Genomic DNA, 14,740 nt, shown 5'->3' with positions numbered 1-14,740 from the left:
ATCATGGTTTAAAACTTCAAGTTACAGAGAATTCACCATTTACACTAGTTTAAATGTGCACATACCCCATGCTACAGAGGAAGACCAACCCCCACCAGGATCTTAGCCAATCTGACCTGGGGGGAAAACTCCATCCTGACCCCCAAAATAGCGATCAGTTAGATCCTGAGCACGTGGGCAAGACCCACCAGGCAAATACCTAGAAAAGAATTCTCTGTAGTAACTTAGAGCCCTCCCCATCTAGCATCCAGTCTCCAGCAATTCGGAATTGCTGAAAAGATTAGGGAAAGACACCTCTTTTTACAAATGTTTTCAAGATATTTGTGTTAAAAATTTTAAAAAGCACCACACAAGGCACTTGTAAACAGCCCCATTTTAATTAATCTGGCTATCTTGTATGTTATCACTGATGACTTAATCCTACCAGTTTACCATAGCCTCTAAGAAAGGCTGAATTTTGAGTGCAAACAAAAACCTCACATCTTGCAAGACTTCATGCATCATAATAAACCAGAGGCACAAGTCTTCTCTCACCTCCCCTCACTTCTCTGCAGATCCCCTTTAATTAGACCCAAAAAAGGTGTTACTTGGTTCAAAATCCAGCCAGAACTGAAAACCCCCATTTCAACTCTCGTTTCACCTAACAAAGACTCAAAGTAAACTGGTATGTCAGGCTAGCCTACCACAGAAGCGACCACATTAATGCTCACCAGGAAATACTTGTGATTTGATGAAAAATTATTCATCTGAAATCTAACTATGTTTTGACTCTTACCAGGTTACAGTCATGGTAGTGACCAGGCACAGGCCAAGGATCAAAAAAATCTGGCAACCACACCATTCCCTTGAAAGCCAACGGAGCCCTACTATATACACATGACGGAACAAACTACTGAAGCACCATAACCTCATTCAGTCAGGAAGTCTGACACAGTGATCACAAAAATCGTGTTATTTTCCATCTTTTCCGGCTAATCTCCAAGACATTTTTTGGAGGGAGGGGGGGAAATCATGTTAGTGTCACAGCCAATGATGAAGATTTTGGGGATAATCTTATTTAACCTCTCTTTACCACATTCCACACCCACATTGGGGTGGGGATGGGGGAAGAGGTTCTGTTAGTGAAGGAGAAATGCACATCTATCCAGTCCGTTGCCTCTGATGGGATTCCAAGAAGATGCTGATGCTGAGAGCAAGTGGGGCCAGGTTGGGGTTTCAGTCTCAATGATATATGAGGCTTGGTCTACACTAGAAAATTAGGACAACATAAGGCAACCTAATTATGTCAGTATCTAGACTACAGACTTGCTCTCACCAATGTATGTGCCTTACAACACCAACATAGTAACTCCACCTCCACAAGAGGCATAGGGTTTATGTTGGTGGAGTTAGGGTGACACGGTGTTTGTAAATACTGCATTCCTTACATCGACTATTGGCTAGAGCCGTGAAATTGACAAGAAAGCCAGGTCCACAGGTGGGCTGCTGCTGGGTTTCTGCTCCAAGCCGAGCTGCTACCCAAGGCTTCCGGCTGGGGCTAACACCCAAGCGCCACGCTGGGAGCCCTGCTGATCACCAGGGTCCTGGCTCCCCACCAGGGGCACAGCTGCCAACCGGACTCTGGGCACAGATCTCCCTACCTGATGTGAGGAGCACCAGGCAGCAGCTGGGCTCCTAACAGGGAGCTGCGAGCCCCGGCTCTCAGCCCCCCACACTGCTCCCATCAGTCGGTGGAAGCGCTCCTGGTGAGGACGTACACCACTGTCAGAAGGTTAGTGTGGACATCAGCCACCGCTGTAAGTCAACCTAAACTAGGTTTACTTACGATTGTTGTGTAGACTTGCCTTTACACTATATTAAAAACAAAACAAACCAAACAAGACAAATCCAGGGGTGAGGATTCCTCCAGTCACTTGTCCTTCCAACAGTGGAATGATTAGGATGAAAATATGCTGGCTGCTAGATGTAAGAACAAAGAAATGCTGGTATCTCTCTTTCCTAAGACTGCTGGTTGACTTAATAATATTGTGGAGATCCTTGCAGTTAAATAAACTAGGATTTTTTTTTTAAGCTTAATCCAACTGGAGCTTGTAACATTTAGACCAGTCACAAGTTATAATACAAGCATAAATGGCTTCTAGTAACTACATACTGCTCCATGCCAACATGTTAAATCATCCTGTGACTAGTTTTTAGAGAATGTGCATTCAGAAACAAGTGTTGTCGTAGCCCTGTTGGTTCCCGGATATTAGTGTGATAAGGTGGATGAGGTAATACCTTTTATTAGACCCTCGTGTGTCTCTCGCCAATGGAAGCTGGTCCAATGAAAGATATTATCTCATCCACCTTGTCTCATGTAGAAACAAGTTATTTTTAACCTGAATTATGAACAGTCAAAAAAAAAGCAGCAAATTTTTAAGAAGTGGAACAAACTTTGGAAACTACCTTTTCTGGTTACATGCAAACTTTCCTTAATAAGGCTCCCTCTGGACAGACTACACAGTGATTGTCACACAGAAAAGAGGGTCTTGGGGGATGAGGGCGGATATCTTGTTTGTTTTTTAAACACAGATTATTCAATAGATTATCAGGTTTATAAATGAAGGTGGTCGTACAAGGTTAACTTTGGAGTCATGATTTGATTATCTTGACTGCAATGCCTCTCCTTTTGGAGAGTTTATTTTCACTCCATTGTACCACAATGTTCAGTCCTGACTAATCTGCTTTTTAAGCAATAAAAAAAGAAGACATCCAATAATGGGGCTGTCTCCACCAACCCTGTTACTGAAATTCTATATAATGTTGCATAAAAATTTATTAACTCAGGTACAATTACACTCACCCATTCTTCTCGTGACAAAAACTGAGTGGTACCTTACTTGCTCATGAAAATAAAAAGTAAAATAACTTGCCACAAGCAAGCTGGTTTTGGTGGTTAGTTTATTATTGTAAGCAGGAAGAATATTAAATGTACCAAAAAGGGTCCATTCTTGGGAAACCACTGCTATAATTACTAGGTAGAAGACACACGATTAAGAATGCATTGAATTTTTTCTTAAGACCCTTTCTCTCCTCCATTCCTCAATACAGGTACTACTGGAGATTCCTCCTTACCTATCCCTGAGGGATTATAGCAGGCCATTCTTTATTACAGGGATGTAAAAGGTTTTGCAAAAAGGTGGGCCTTGCACCATGCGCCTGGACAGGCTTACAACCATTACAATGGAATTCTTTAGGAAAGTGCCCTCTGCTAAAAATGCTCTGCCCTCTCTTCCCCATCAGATGGAGTATTTCAGTGGTTCTCAAACTGTGGGTTGGGACCCCAAAGTGGGTTACAACGCCGTTTTAATGGGGTCACCAGGGCTGGCGTTAGATTTACTGGGGCCCAGAACCAAAGTCCAAGCCCCACTGCCCTGGGCAGCAGGGCTCAGGTTTCAGCTCCAGCCCAGGGCTCAGGTTACAGGCCCCTCACCCATGGCTGAAGCCACCGGGCTTCAGTTTTGGCCTCCCCGCCTGAGGCAGCGGGGTTTGGGTGAGGTTTGGAAAAGCAACAAGACCCATCAGACCCCCCAAAACTGTATACTTCCCTCAGGGGACAAGGCTGACGTTCCCTCCAATTCCTCAAAGCAGGAGTTCAGATTTGAGGCAGCTATTTTGCTCTGGTTCTAAAACTTTTGAGATACATGAACGAAACTGGTTACAGAAAGGTCAGTAGTCTCCATCCTAGGTGATTTCCTCCCCCCACTGACAGACAGCTGGGCCAGAGCCATGATTGCGGATGCTAAAAAGAGAAGGCAAGCTATTTGTGCTGTGTAGTAGATCCAACAATTATCATATAAAGGACCAATCAGTATTGTTTACCCAGTTGTGCCAAGGACTGCACAAACACTCAGGAACAAAGGGTGTCTGAAAAGCTAGGCTCCTCCAATATACTGGTGGCACTGCAATATAGGATATCTCAACTGCTCTAAGCAGTCAAAAAATAATGAAAGCAGGAGATGGGTATAAGCCTTGTGAAACTTCACTAAGTCTTTTGGCAAGGAACTACTCATCACAACATTGTAAACAGTCTATAAGAAATAATCAAAACCAATTTTGAGCTGCAGTTGTGAGAGAAGCACTGTCATGCATGTGATCAGCAGCACCATATGGCCAACTGTATCAAAGGCTTCTGAAAGGACCTGAAGTATAAGCATGAAAGTTTGTCTTGTTCATATCCATAAGAAGGTTCTTAATCCATATCAGATGCATCAATGTGGTGCCTAGAGACCTTCTGCTGTAGGTACTTACAAGCATAACAAAAATAATATTTTTATTTAGGAGTGTTTTCTATGTACACTAAGATTTTTTTATACCCCTGCTTTGTAAAGTAAAAATCTGCTTTGCTATTTTGTGAAAATGTTATCTGAACCATCCATAACTGAAGAACAGGGCAGGACAGGCATGCATTGATAGAGAAAGCTAGCACAGCACTTGTTTGTATTATGACATTACTGCCTTGGTTACAAGGCTACTAACTTCATTCACAATGAAAAGCACATTTCTTTCTTTATACCACACTGCAACTCATGTAGTACAAATTAATCCTTTCAAGAATGATTATGGTTTCCCAATATTTTCCACTGTAAGCCCCTGTTTTCAGTTGCTTATAAACTTTGCCAATTTTAATAGTTGGAGCTGATTTATTTATTATTAATTATTATTATTATTTCAGACGCTTCCAAGAATGAGGCTAAACAAAAAATACATTGTTTTGCCCATGCTATTTAAAAAAAAATTGAGTCCTTTTCTTTTAAATGCTCTGGCACCCCCATGCTTGGTAGCAGGGGCTCTCCTTCCTTCCCCCACTCCCTGAGGGCCAAAAATTTCAACTTCCTACTCCCCTGTAGAAAAAAATAATATGATCAGATAATTAAAGATTGTGTCATAATGCATATGAATGCAGAAGCATACGCATGGGCAATCATACTTCTGGCATTTCCTAATTTTTGAGTGCTTGATTTTGAAATTATGGTGTTCTTTTAGCAATTTTTGTGTGTGTGTAATATGTAATTAGTGGGATAAGCATTACTGTATATAATTTTCACAAAAACTGAAGAAATCAGAATATACAAACTAAGATTAGAAGATTTCCCATGTTTGTCCAGCAAGATATTTTCAACATATCTAAACAATCTACACAGATTGTGCTCAAGAACCCAGGAGATTTACAGCTTTACCTTCTCAACCCACCCCCTCCCAAAAAGCCACATTTCAGTTAGCCTTTCAACAGATCTCAGTGCGTAATCAAGTTAGTAGTAGATTTTTAAAATTTTTGTAACAGTTTCAACCGGTAGAGGGCGTGCTTGAACATGCAAGGGAACCTGAATATATCCAGCTAAGTTTCACACACTGAAAACATTCAGACATATCTTACGGAAATATCAAGAAAGTTATTTCTGTAATAAGATTCTCTCCTCATCTTGTAATGGTAGAACTTTCAATAAACAAATACAAAAAAAGGGTTGACTCTTCCATGCTACATTCCACCTCAAAGCCAAAAGAAAAATGTATTCTACATTTTGCTTTTAACAGATTTTTCAGTTTGTTAGTTTAGAATTGGTTTGTGGTCAACGTCGGCTGTCTAATCTACATGTCATTTTAAAGTAGGTATCCTGGCAACGTCTGCTGTGAAGTTATTTCAAATTAAAGTTTTATGACTGTTTGGGGCGAGGGACATCTAATGCAATGCAAAAAACAGCAACCCTTTAAAGATCACTTACAGAGATGATTAATCTGTTATATCCTCTTCTTTCCCAGGATATGTGACCTTTGATAGTGAATTCTACTATTACTTACTCAGTTTAGTATACCAAATTAACAGAAAATTCTTTGATGGTTGCCTTTGGTTTTCCCCCAATGAATACTAAAAGGACCTATGTTATACATGTTTGTGATTAAGCAATCAAAACTGTCTAGACAACCCTAAATAAGATTCACAAGAAGAAAAAGCCTCCACTGGGACTCTCTCTTTTTATCCAATTGCTTAATACTATTTTATCAGTGTTAAAAAGACTGGATGGCTCATGGAACTGTTAAGATACTGAGAGTCTTTCACCTCTAGTTCCACAAGTTCAAATCTAACCCAAGCCAGCCCCCATCCACAGGCATCTGAAATGAATGTATATGTTGTTGTAGCCATGTTGGTCCCAGGATATCAGAGACAGACGGTGGGTGAAGTAATACCTTCACTGGACTGTTCAGAAGTTGGTCCAATAAAACACATTACCTCGTGCACCTTGTCTCTTATTAGGCAAGACATCCAAGTAATCAAAACACAACTGAATCTGGTTCATATTTATAAACTGGCCAAGGATAAAGTAGACTTATCAAATAAATTACTTTTCCACATTCTAGTTGGTGTCTGAATTATGTTTGACTATGTTCTACATGGCTCCCCCTCTCCACAAATACACATACCAGTTGCAAAGCATGATATACTTGTTCTACAACAGTTGTTGAACTGCTGACCACGACCAAATCTCAGGACTTTAGATGTATGCTAAAAAACAAAAAACAAACACCTTTGTAGACTGTTGCGACGTTAACCTAGTTTACTTGTTGTCACTGATAAACAGTAGGAACAGCAATATTTCTGCATATACCCGTACGTGAGATTGATTATTATTTTGAAGCCTTATGCAATTTTCTTTTGTTGTACTGACATGAATTTACCTCATCACCTAGCTAAGGTATGTGGTGTAACATGTAAGCAACCATCCATACCGATTACTATAATCTCCACCGATCTGAGTGAGAAAAAGTCATATTTTTTTGCACTTGAATACCTTAGTAATGGATGCAACAGAAAAAAAACAAAATAGATTTTGGTGGGGGCAGCTTTTGTAACATCTTAAAATGGCCAGTTTTGACCTGTCCATTGTGCAGATCTCAACTGTTATTAGTAGATGCTCATTTTACACCCAAGTTTACTGATGTACCAAACACCTGCTTTCCCTATTTCACACTATCTTTCCATCAGAAATGCTAAATCTTGCAACTTGCAAATTTTATACACACGAGAATTCATTTATTTAATCAATCATCTTTCTCTCCAGTTTGGGCTGTTCCTCATTTTCTGGGTCTTCAAAGTATATTTGGTAGTTCCACAGGTATGCAGCAGTATTTTGATCACCAGTATATGCACCAGATTCTCCCATTCCCCAAATCACACACAGTGTTGCTATATACATCTGCTTACTGCTTGTAAGTAGTCACTTCACTGAAATTCACAGGAAACCTGCATTTTGGAGGGGTCAGAGGAATACTCAGAAAAACATTCTTTTTCTTTGCTATCAACCTACTTTCTCCAGGATTACAAGAGGAATTAATTGCTTGGATTATTTTTGAAGAGCAGCTCAGGATACAAAGTCTGTTTAAGGGGTAACAGAACAGTATGACAGTAAACATACAGTTACAGGGAGATTACATTTTGGGGCCTCAAACTTGAAAGTGGCCCATTTTAACAAGTTAAGAGTATCATCTCAAATTATTTCCAAAACCACGTCAGAGATGCCATTAGGCTTGCTAACTAACTGAGTTATGTAAAACAGCTCCTTCTGCATTTGCACACTTGCTACTCAAGACATTACTGGCTACTATGAACAAAAGCCAAAGGGCCTGATCCTGAAACATACTGAGCATCCACAACTTCCACCAAAATGAAAGTGTTGAGGATAATCCATGTCTATCAAGATAAGTACAGCCCTGCGCAGATACAAAATTTATATCCACATCCGATCCGCAAACATTGTCCATGGATATCCGCAAATTTGTGAGACTCTAAAGATGCAAAACAAAGGTACTAGTTAACTACAATTTGCTATTCTGATATGCACTCAGGGTCTTTCTTTTGTACTTCATTTTTTAAAAAAGCATCATTTACCCCACTCCAGCCAAGATAAATCCTTGTCTTCTTTCTTCCTGTATTTCTCCCCCACTAGTTCATCACCTGCTTAAGTCAACTTTTTACATAAACATATTGCCACCTTTGGGAAAAGAAAAGTTACTTGAGAAGAGTAACTTTCATGGTTGACCTTTAAACTTGTGCTGCAGTTTCTCCTACTAGTGTTCTATTTCTCACAGTAGAAGATAGTCAGTGATTGAATGACTGCTTATAATATTAAAACTAAAGAAACAATATCTGACAAAACATTCATTGGGGAAACAAACACCACAAAAACAAAACACCCCAGCCCATGTCTGAGATTATGATTAAATCTTTAGGTCTGAAAGGGACTTCCTTCACTGCTTGTAGACACTGTTCTTTAATTGGCTGAAAGAGTTGCTATTGAGCAAGTCAGACCATAAGAACGGCCATACTGGGTCAGACCAAAGGTCCATCTAGCGCGGTATTCTGTCTTCTGATAGTGGCCAATGCCAGGTGCCCCAGAGGTAATGAACAGAACAGGTAATCAACAAGTGATCCATTCCCTGTCATAAACAGAAGCTAGGGACACCATCCCTGCCCATCCTGACCATCCATCCATCACTGAGTTGGACCAGTAGCCGCTTCTGGTTCAGGGAGCAAGATCTGGCATTAAACCCACATGACAGTGTAAAGCATTAGGCCTTATGATTTAATTTAGGGCATTTGATTCCTGGAAGTTTGGTTCAAAAACTAAACAGACACTATCTACTTTAAAAAAAATAAAGCATTAAGAAGTACCCCCGTCATGCTACAGTTCCCTCATATTACTATTGAGTATGTAACAATTTATGCAAGTGGTGGCACTAAAAATACTGGAAAAGACTTTAGAGATCAGGATAATCTATTCAGTTGAACGACATAATATTTAGAACTTGCATAGTACTTTATATTTTCAAAGTGTAAGTCAAACTTCAATCTTTTGTTAAAAGCCCATTTGTTAATACTTGTTCCTATATAGTTTAGTTAGTTAGTTGGTGTGGGTGGGAGTTGTCAAAAATATTTATATTTGTCAATAAATATTCCATGTTGAGAAGACTTTCCACCTATTCCCCAAAACATTTGCTGAACAAAATTTCTCTGGGAATTTGGACAGCTCTATACAGAAGAGGTGGTCATAAATCTTTAAAAAAATAAACCACACATAAAAAGTCCTGTCTGTTGCATAGACAAAGATCACATGGCATTTTTCATAAGATTAAGGATTTGTCCTTGTGTTATTGACCCAAGATTTCCCCCGTGGGCCAGTTGGTTATTGCCCCCCCCCATCAGAAAGGTGGCTGCCCAACACTTTAGCTGTATGCATTCAATTTTAAATTCTTTTTAGAGAAAAAAGCTTTTAAATTATTATTGAAGATGCAGATAAATATTTTAGACAAAAATGATTTTTAAAATGATTTTTAAAAGTGTACCAAAGAATAATCACACATTTAGGAACATTCAGTTTTTATCCAGTCTACCATTTGGCACATACAGTACTCCCATAGGTTAACTGAACCGTCATTTTATTAGGGTGTTATCCTGATAGACTAGAACAGTTTCCCATAAATCTCCAGCTCAGATTCTCATCTATTTCCAAGTATAATCAGAAAAAATGTTTCCCTCCCGCTTGTACCTCAGAGTACACCTCTGCTCTCGTTTTTCTATTTTAACTTCGTAATTCTTCTTTAATGGCAATGATAGTGTTCTGAAGACACAGTACAAGACACAATACAAAGCTGCATTGTAATATTTGTACCAAGTGTTTATCCAATAGCTCCCTCTCTTGTCCTTTCCTAAAGAGGTCCTATTCTCTTCATCCTTACATCTGTTTAAGACCAATATAAGCCCATTACCTTTAGTGGGGTTACACTGGGAGTCAGTGAGAGCAGAATCTAGTCCATAGTCTTATGGGCCTCCTTACTGTCACTATTCCGATATTAGCACCAACACAGATGTTCAGCAGTGTCTACCCGAGGCCCTCTACAAGCAATTTTCCACGGTTTTCAACACTGACAGTAGTCACAGTGCTGTAACGTAGACAAAGCTCCCATGTGGCTGCTGGTGCTTTTACCCCTATGTCACTCTAAGGCCACAGGGGGTGGAACTAGGGGAGCCTGGGATGCAGCAGCACCCCTTAGGTTGAAGTGGATTCCGTCAATAACAGGATTTAGAGTTTGGTTCAATGGCTCTCAGCACCCCCACTATAAAAACTGTTCCAACACCCCTGTGTCAGGCAACAGAGGTGACAAAAAGCACAGGCAGCTGTAAGCATCTCCTCTACACTAGGCTCCCACGGGCACAACCCTTAATGCGGCTGACCGAACCTTAGCGCCAGTAGGGAAGAGCTGAGTGTAGAGAAGCCCTCCTGCAGGGCAGCTCCAGGAAAGTCTCTGGCCAGGAAAGGGCAGGGTACGGATGGGAGGCAGGACTCAGACGCTCTCTCCAGCGCTAGCCGCCTTGCGCCAGCAGGGGACGGTAACAGGGGGGATAGGAAGTGGGGGTGGGGAGAGAGGTTCCCCCAGCGGAGGCAGGCGATGGGCAGCCGCGGGGGCCGGACCCCTTACTCCCGGGGCCACGGGGACCTGCAGGGGAGAAGAGGACCGCGCACCAGGGCGGCAGGCTCAGGGGACGCAGGACCCTAGGAATCGGGGGGGGAGGGGGCGCCGGCGGCCAGGAGGCGGGTAACGACCCCCATCCTCGAAGCGGGCTCAGCGCGACTCCAGGGCACCGAGACAGCCGGCTCTCCGGGCAGGACCGCGCCCGCCCCGGGGCTAGCAGCGGGCACTGTACGGAGCCCACGCACTCACACAGGGGGGTGGGGCTCCGGCTGCCCCAGGGCTGGGCCGGGGCTTCCCGAGCGGGACGCTCACCTACTCTCCTCGCTGCGAGTGCCCGGTGTGCGCAGCCCAGGCTCCGCCGCGGCTCCGGTCCCTTTAAATCCCCTCAGCAACTGAGCAGCGCGGCTGCCGCCCTCGCGATTTATCCCCGCCTGAGGGGAGCGGGCGGCGCGAGCAGAGCCCCGCCCCAATCCTGCCCTCTCGCCGAGACCCCGCTCCCGCCCCAGCCAAAACGCTTCCGCCTACGCAAGCCCCGCCCCTTCTGAGGGAAACCACGCCCCCAGCCTCCACGGGTCCACACCTGGCCTTCACCTTACCCTCGCCCCTCTGAGCCAGGTTCGTCCTCTCCGAGACAGATCCTGACTCCTGTTCTCATCCCAAGCAGCTCTTTTGAGACCCCCCCCACCCTTCCCATAAACCTATTCCACTCACTCCCCTACTCTCCATCGCCACCCAGAAACAGCCTGCCCCCTTGTGCCTTACCCCAAACTCCCCCCCTCCCAGTGCCATGTTAAAATAATCCATACCTCTCCCCCCCAACCCCCGCCTCCCGACCCCCACCATTGCCTTCAACCCTTGTGTGAGGTAGCTGGAGCACAGACCACCACTGCTGGTCTGGGGAGGCTGGGACATCACCCCTCACCTGACCACTGCTCCTGGGCTGCAGTCTGTCCCGGAGGAAGGACTTGGTATCCATACACCCAATGTGAAGGTCCCTGCTCACATCTCCTGCATAGAAACATGATGTGGAGTCAGCAGCAAGCCTTCCCCACACCCCCACAAGAGCAGCAGGTTTCAGAATATAAAACCCTATATCATTGCCCACCCCTTCTCCAAACTCTACCCCTTCCCCCCTGTAGTTCTACAGCAGAGCAAGAAAGAGCAGAGGGATTGAAGCACATGGGCAATATGGAAGCTATGCAATCTAAATCTCAAAAAATTCCCGACACTACAGTTGCTAGGAAAAGTTTGAAAATAGACTCTAATAAAATGAAGAAACTTTAGGAAGTAAAATATTCAATAGTGCCTCCACTCTGTTCTCCTTCCCTACCCATGATAGTGCTATACTCCACCCTTACCAGACAAAGGAAGCAACCACCCACCTTTTCCAAACTCCTCCCCATTCCCTCCCTGCCCCACATTCTTCACCTTCTTGCATGTGTGAGAGGTTGCCCACCTTTACCTCAGACTCACCACTCCACCTGCCTAGGAGAACCCCAATCCAAAATACTCTCCCCTTTTGCCTGGGTAAGAAACCCTTCCCAGAGACTTCTTCCCCTCATGCCTGTGTGTGCAATCACTCCACTCCTGTCCTAAATTCCCCCATCTCTAGCCTCAGAGAATCCTCCTTGCCTGTCCCTAACTGTTCCCTTCTTGCCTTATTAACTTCCTTACTTTATTTGCAGGTGAGATTATCATTTCCCCTCCCAAACCTGTTAGTCCAGCAGTGAATAAAGCATGCAGAGTTGCTGTAGTCATGTCAGTCCCAGGTCATTAGAGAGACAAAGGGGGTGAGGTAATATTTTTTATTGGACCAACTTCAGTTGGTGAGAGAGACAAGCTTTCGAGTTTGCACAGAGTTCGTAAATAGACTTGAAGAAGAGCTCTGTGTAAGCTCCAATGCTTGTCTCTCTCACCAACAGAAGCTGGTCCAATAAAAGATATTACCTCAGCCACCTTGTCTCACACACACACTTTGTCACGCTAAGACACTCACCCTGGGTGTGTGTGTTCAGTCTCATGTGTTCTATGTCACAGGTGCTACTGTTAGTGACGGGAGCTGGCTAATTTCCTGGTTTGAAGGGGCTTTGGCCCTTCCCTTACATTTTGATGCCATCTATGGCAGTGTGACAAGGAGGAAGTATTATACTGGGAAATGTACATTAATCTTAACATTGGCTGACAGCCCTGAGGATCCTGACAGCCCTATTAATACCACGTGGGTCATTTGCAAACTAAACAAATAGGCATCCTATGAGCGTAGTGGAGTGTAGCAGTCATTGTTACACATTAGAGCTGTTTGAAAGTTACAATTTTTTTCATTTTACAGGCTCATCAAAGGAGATGCAGGCCAGCAAGAGAGAGGGACAAAGTTGCTTTAAACCATCTTTATGCTCTTGGATTTCTGTATTGCTCTGGGAGCCAATATACAACCCAGCATAAACTAGGACAGCCAGAGGATGCTTTAATTTATGGCAGCCTCCTCAGGGCTGCTTATGGATTGTTCCACAGTCTGGAGCAGCTCAGAATCTCTGTACCAGTCTGCACTGTGGAGAATCTCCTCTCCCATCTCTGAAATGCCCCCAGTTCCAGAACAACTCATCCAGAACAACTCATGAGAGGGGAGCCAGGGGTGAGGCAGTAAGGACTGGGATTTGGGGACAGACAATGTTCCATAATGTTTTGCTTTATTAGCAGTATCAACCAAAATTAGTATTTTTGCAAGTGTTCAATACAAATGCCACCATTGTTCAATACATGGCCCATTTTTGCTTATTTCCACTCAGAAATGCTCTTCCCCCCTTAAAAATGTGCACACTTTAGTGACATTTTCTACAAAAATGGACCCATTTAGAGGAAAATGCAAAAACCCTTGAATTTCAAGTAGTTTGACATTTGTCACGCACACTGATTCTCAAACTCTTTCTTCATGTGGACCAAATGTTAATATGGAGATAATCTCATGGATGCATTCTTCTCCTTCTGAGTGATCATGCAGACCCTTTCACCTTCCTTTCATGATTACAGAACATCCCTGTAAAAACTATGTGGAAAACTAATATTAGGAATGGATTTTTAGCAACACTTTAATGCAATTTAGCTTCTGGGAATAAGGAGGAGGGGGAGCCAGAACCAAGTGACTGGCCAGCTGTGTGGACCACTAGCAAGTACCCCTTACTCTCTAAAGACAAACCAAAACCCCAGCTTCAAATATCCTCAAACTTTGGCAAAGTTTGGATCTGAATCCAAATTTTTCACTCTAGGTCTGTTTCTAGTTTAAACACAGATGTTAACAAGACCAAGAGTGTTTCAACTAAATTAGCATGAAATGGTTTTCAGTTGTATTTAAAACCCAGTTTGGGTAGCACAGTTCCCAGCTCAGCGTAAGCAAAGCCTTGGACTTATGCTGCCAGAAAGCAGCCTTCTTCCTTCCACTTTCTGGTTGCCATAGTGCACTGTCAGTATAAGATGGTGTAGAAGAGGGCAGCCACCTCTAGCCCAGATAAGTAATCACTATTTTTCTAATACATTAATGGCCTTACATAATTGTACTTGTACCTATTATAAAGTAAATTATTAACACTCGTGCAGGTATGTAAAGAAAACATCATGAATCACTCCTGTTAGTTATTTTGTATTAGCACTGATTGATTTTGTATGTAGGCTAAAATTAATGCACCAAATCCTGAGGTCCTTACTTAGGCAAAAACTCCAGTGACTTCAACAGAAGTTTTCCCTTAGTAAGGATGACAGGATTTTGCCCTGAATTTGTATATAGGTCTGAATTGAATATATGTCTTATTATTATTTGAATTCATTTGTATGAAGGTACTTATGTGCACCAGAATTTAATATAAACATATGTATATAAAAGAAAACTTCATACTCATATCTAATGTTAAAAGGCTATACTTAGAACCAGATAGCTTTGTCAGATGAGACCTAGTCATTTTGAAGGGACAGGGTTAAAGTCACATACAGCCACTAATAAGGCTTCAGAAAATGTCAGTAATTTCTATTTCACTTATAGCAAAATATCTCTTGTCATGATGGAAAAATGTGACATGTTATCAGATTCAAAAGGGAAAAAAATCAACGTAATATGGGAAAATTGATTCAAATACAAGTAAGTCTAAAACTGACAAGATTGTCTGTCAGACTACATCCTGTGTCTATCCACTACCTAATTTTGGAGAGTGCCTATTTTTTGGTATCTATGAATGCTGCCATCTGC

General features: G+C 42.6%; 1 protein-coding gene across 1 annotated transcript in view; it reads right to left on the bottom strand.

Annotated features, from left to right (window-relative positions):
* SERPINE2 (serpin family E member 2) overlaps nt 1–10,975 on the bottom strand; it is a 38,918-nt gene extending 27,943 nt beyond the window's left edge. The window contains exon 1 of the mRNA XM_084639032.1: nt 10,819–10,975. The gene's annotated coding sequence lies outside the window, so the exon portion shown is untranslated. The remainder of the gene's footprint in view (nt 1–10,818) is intronic.
* Nucleotides 10,976–14,740: the final 3,765 nt, after the last annotated feature.

The sequence above is a fragment of the Lepidochelys olivacea genome, assembly GCF_965140295.1.
Source record: "Lepidochelys olivacea isolate rLepOli2 genome assembly, chromosome: 9".
NCBI lineage: Eukaryota > Metazoa > Chordata > Testudines > Cheloniidae > Lepidochelys > Lepidochelys olivacea.
This window is presented reverse-complemented; position numbering and strand designations above follow the sequence as displayed.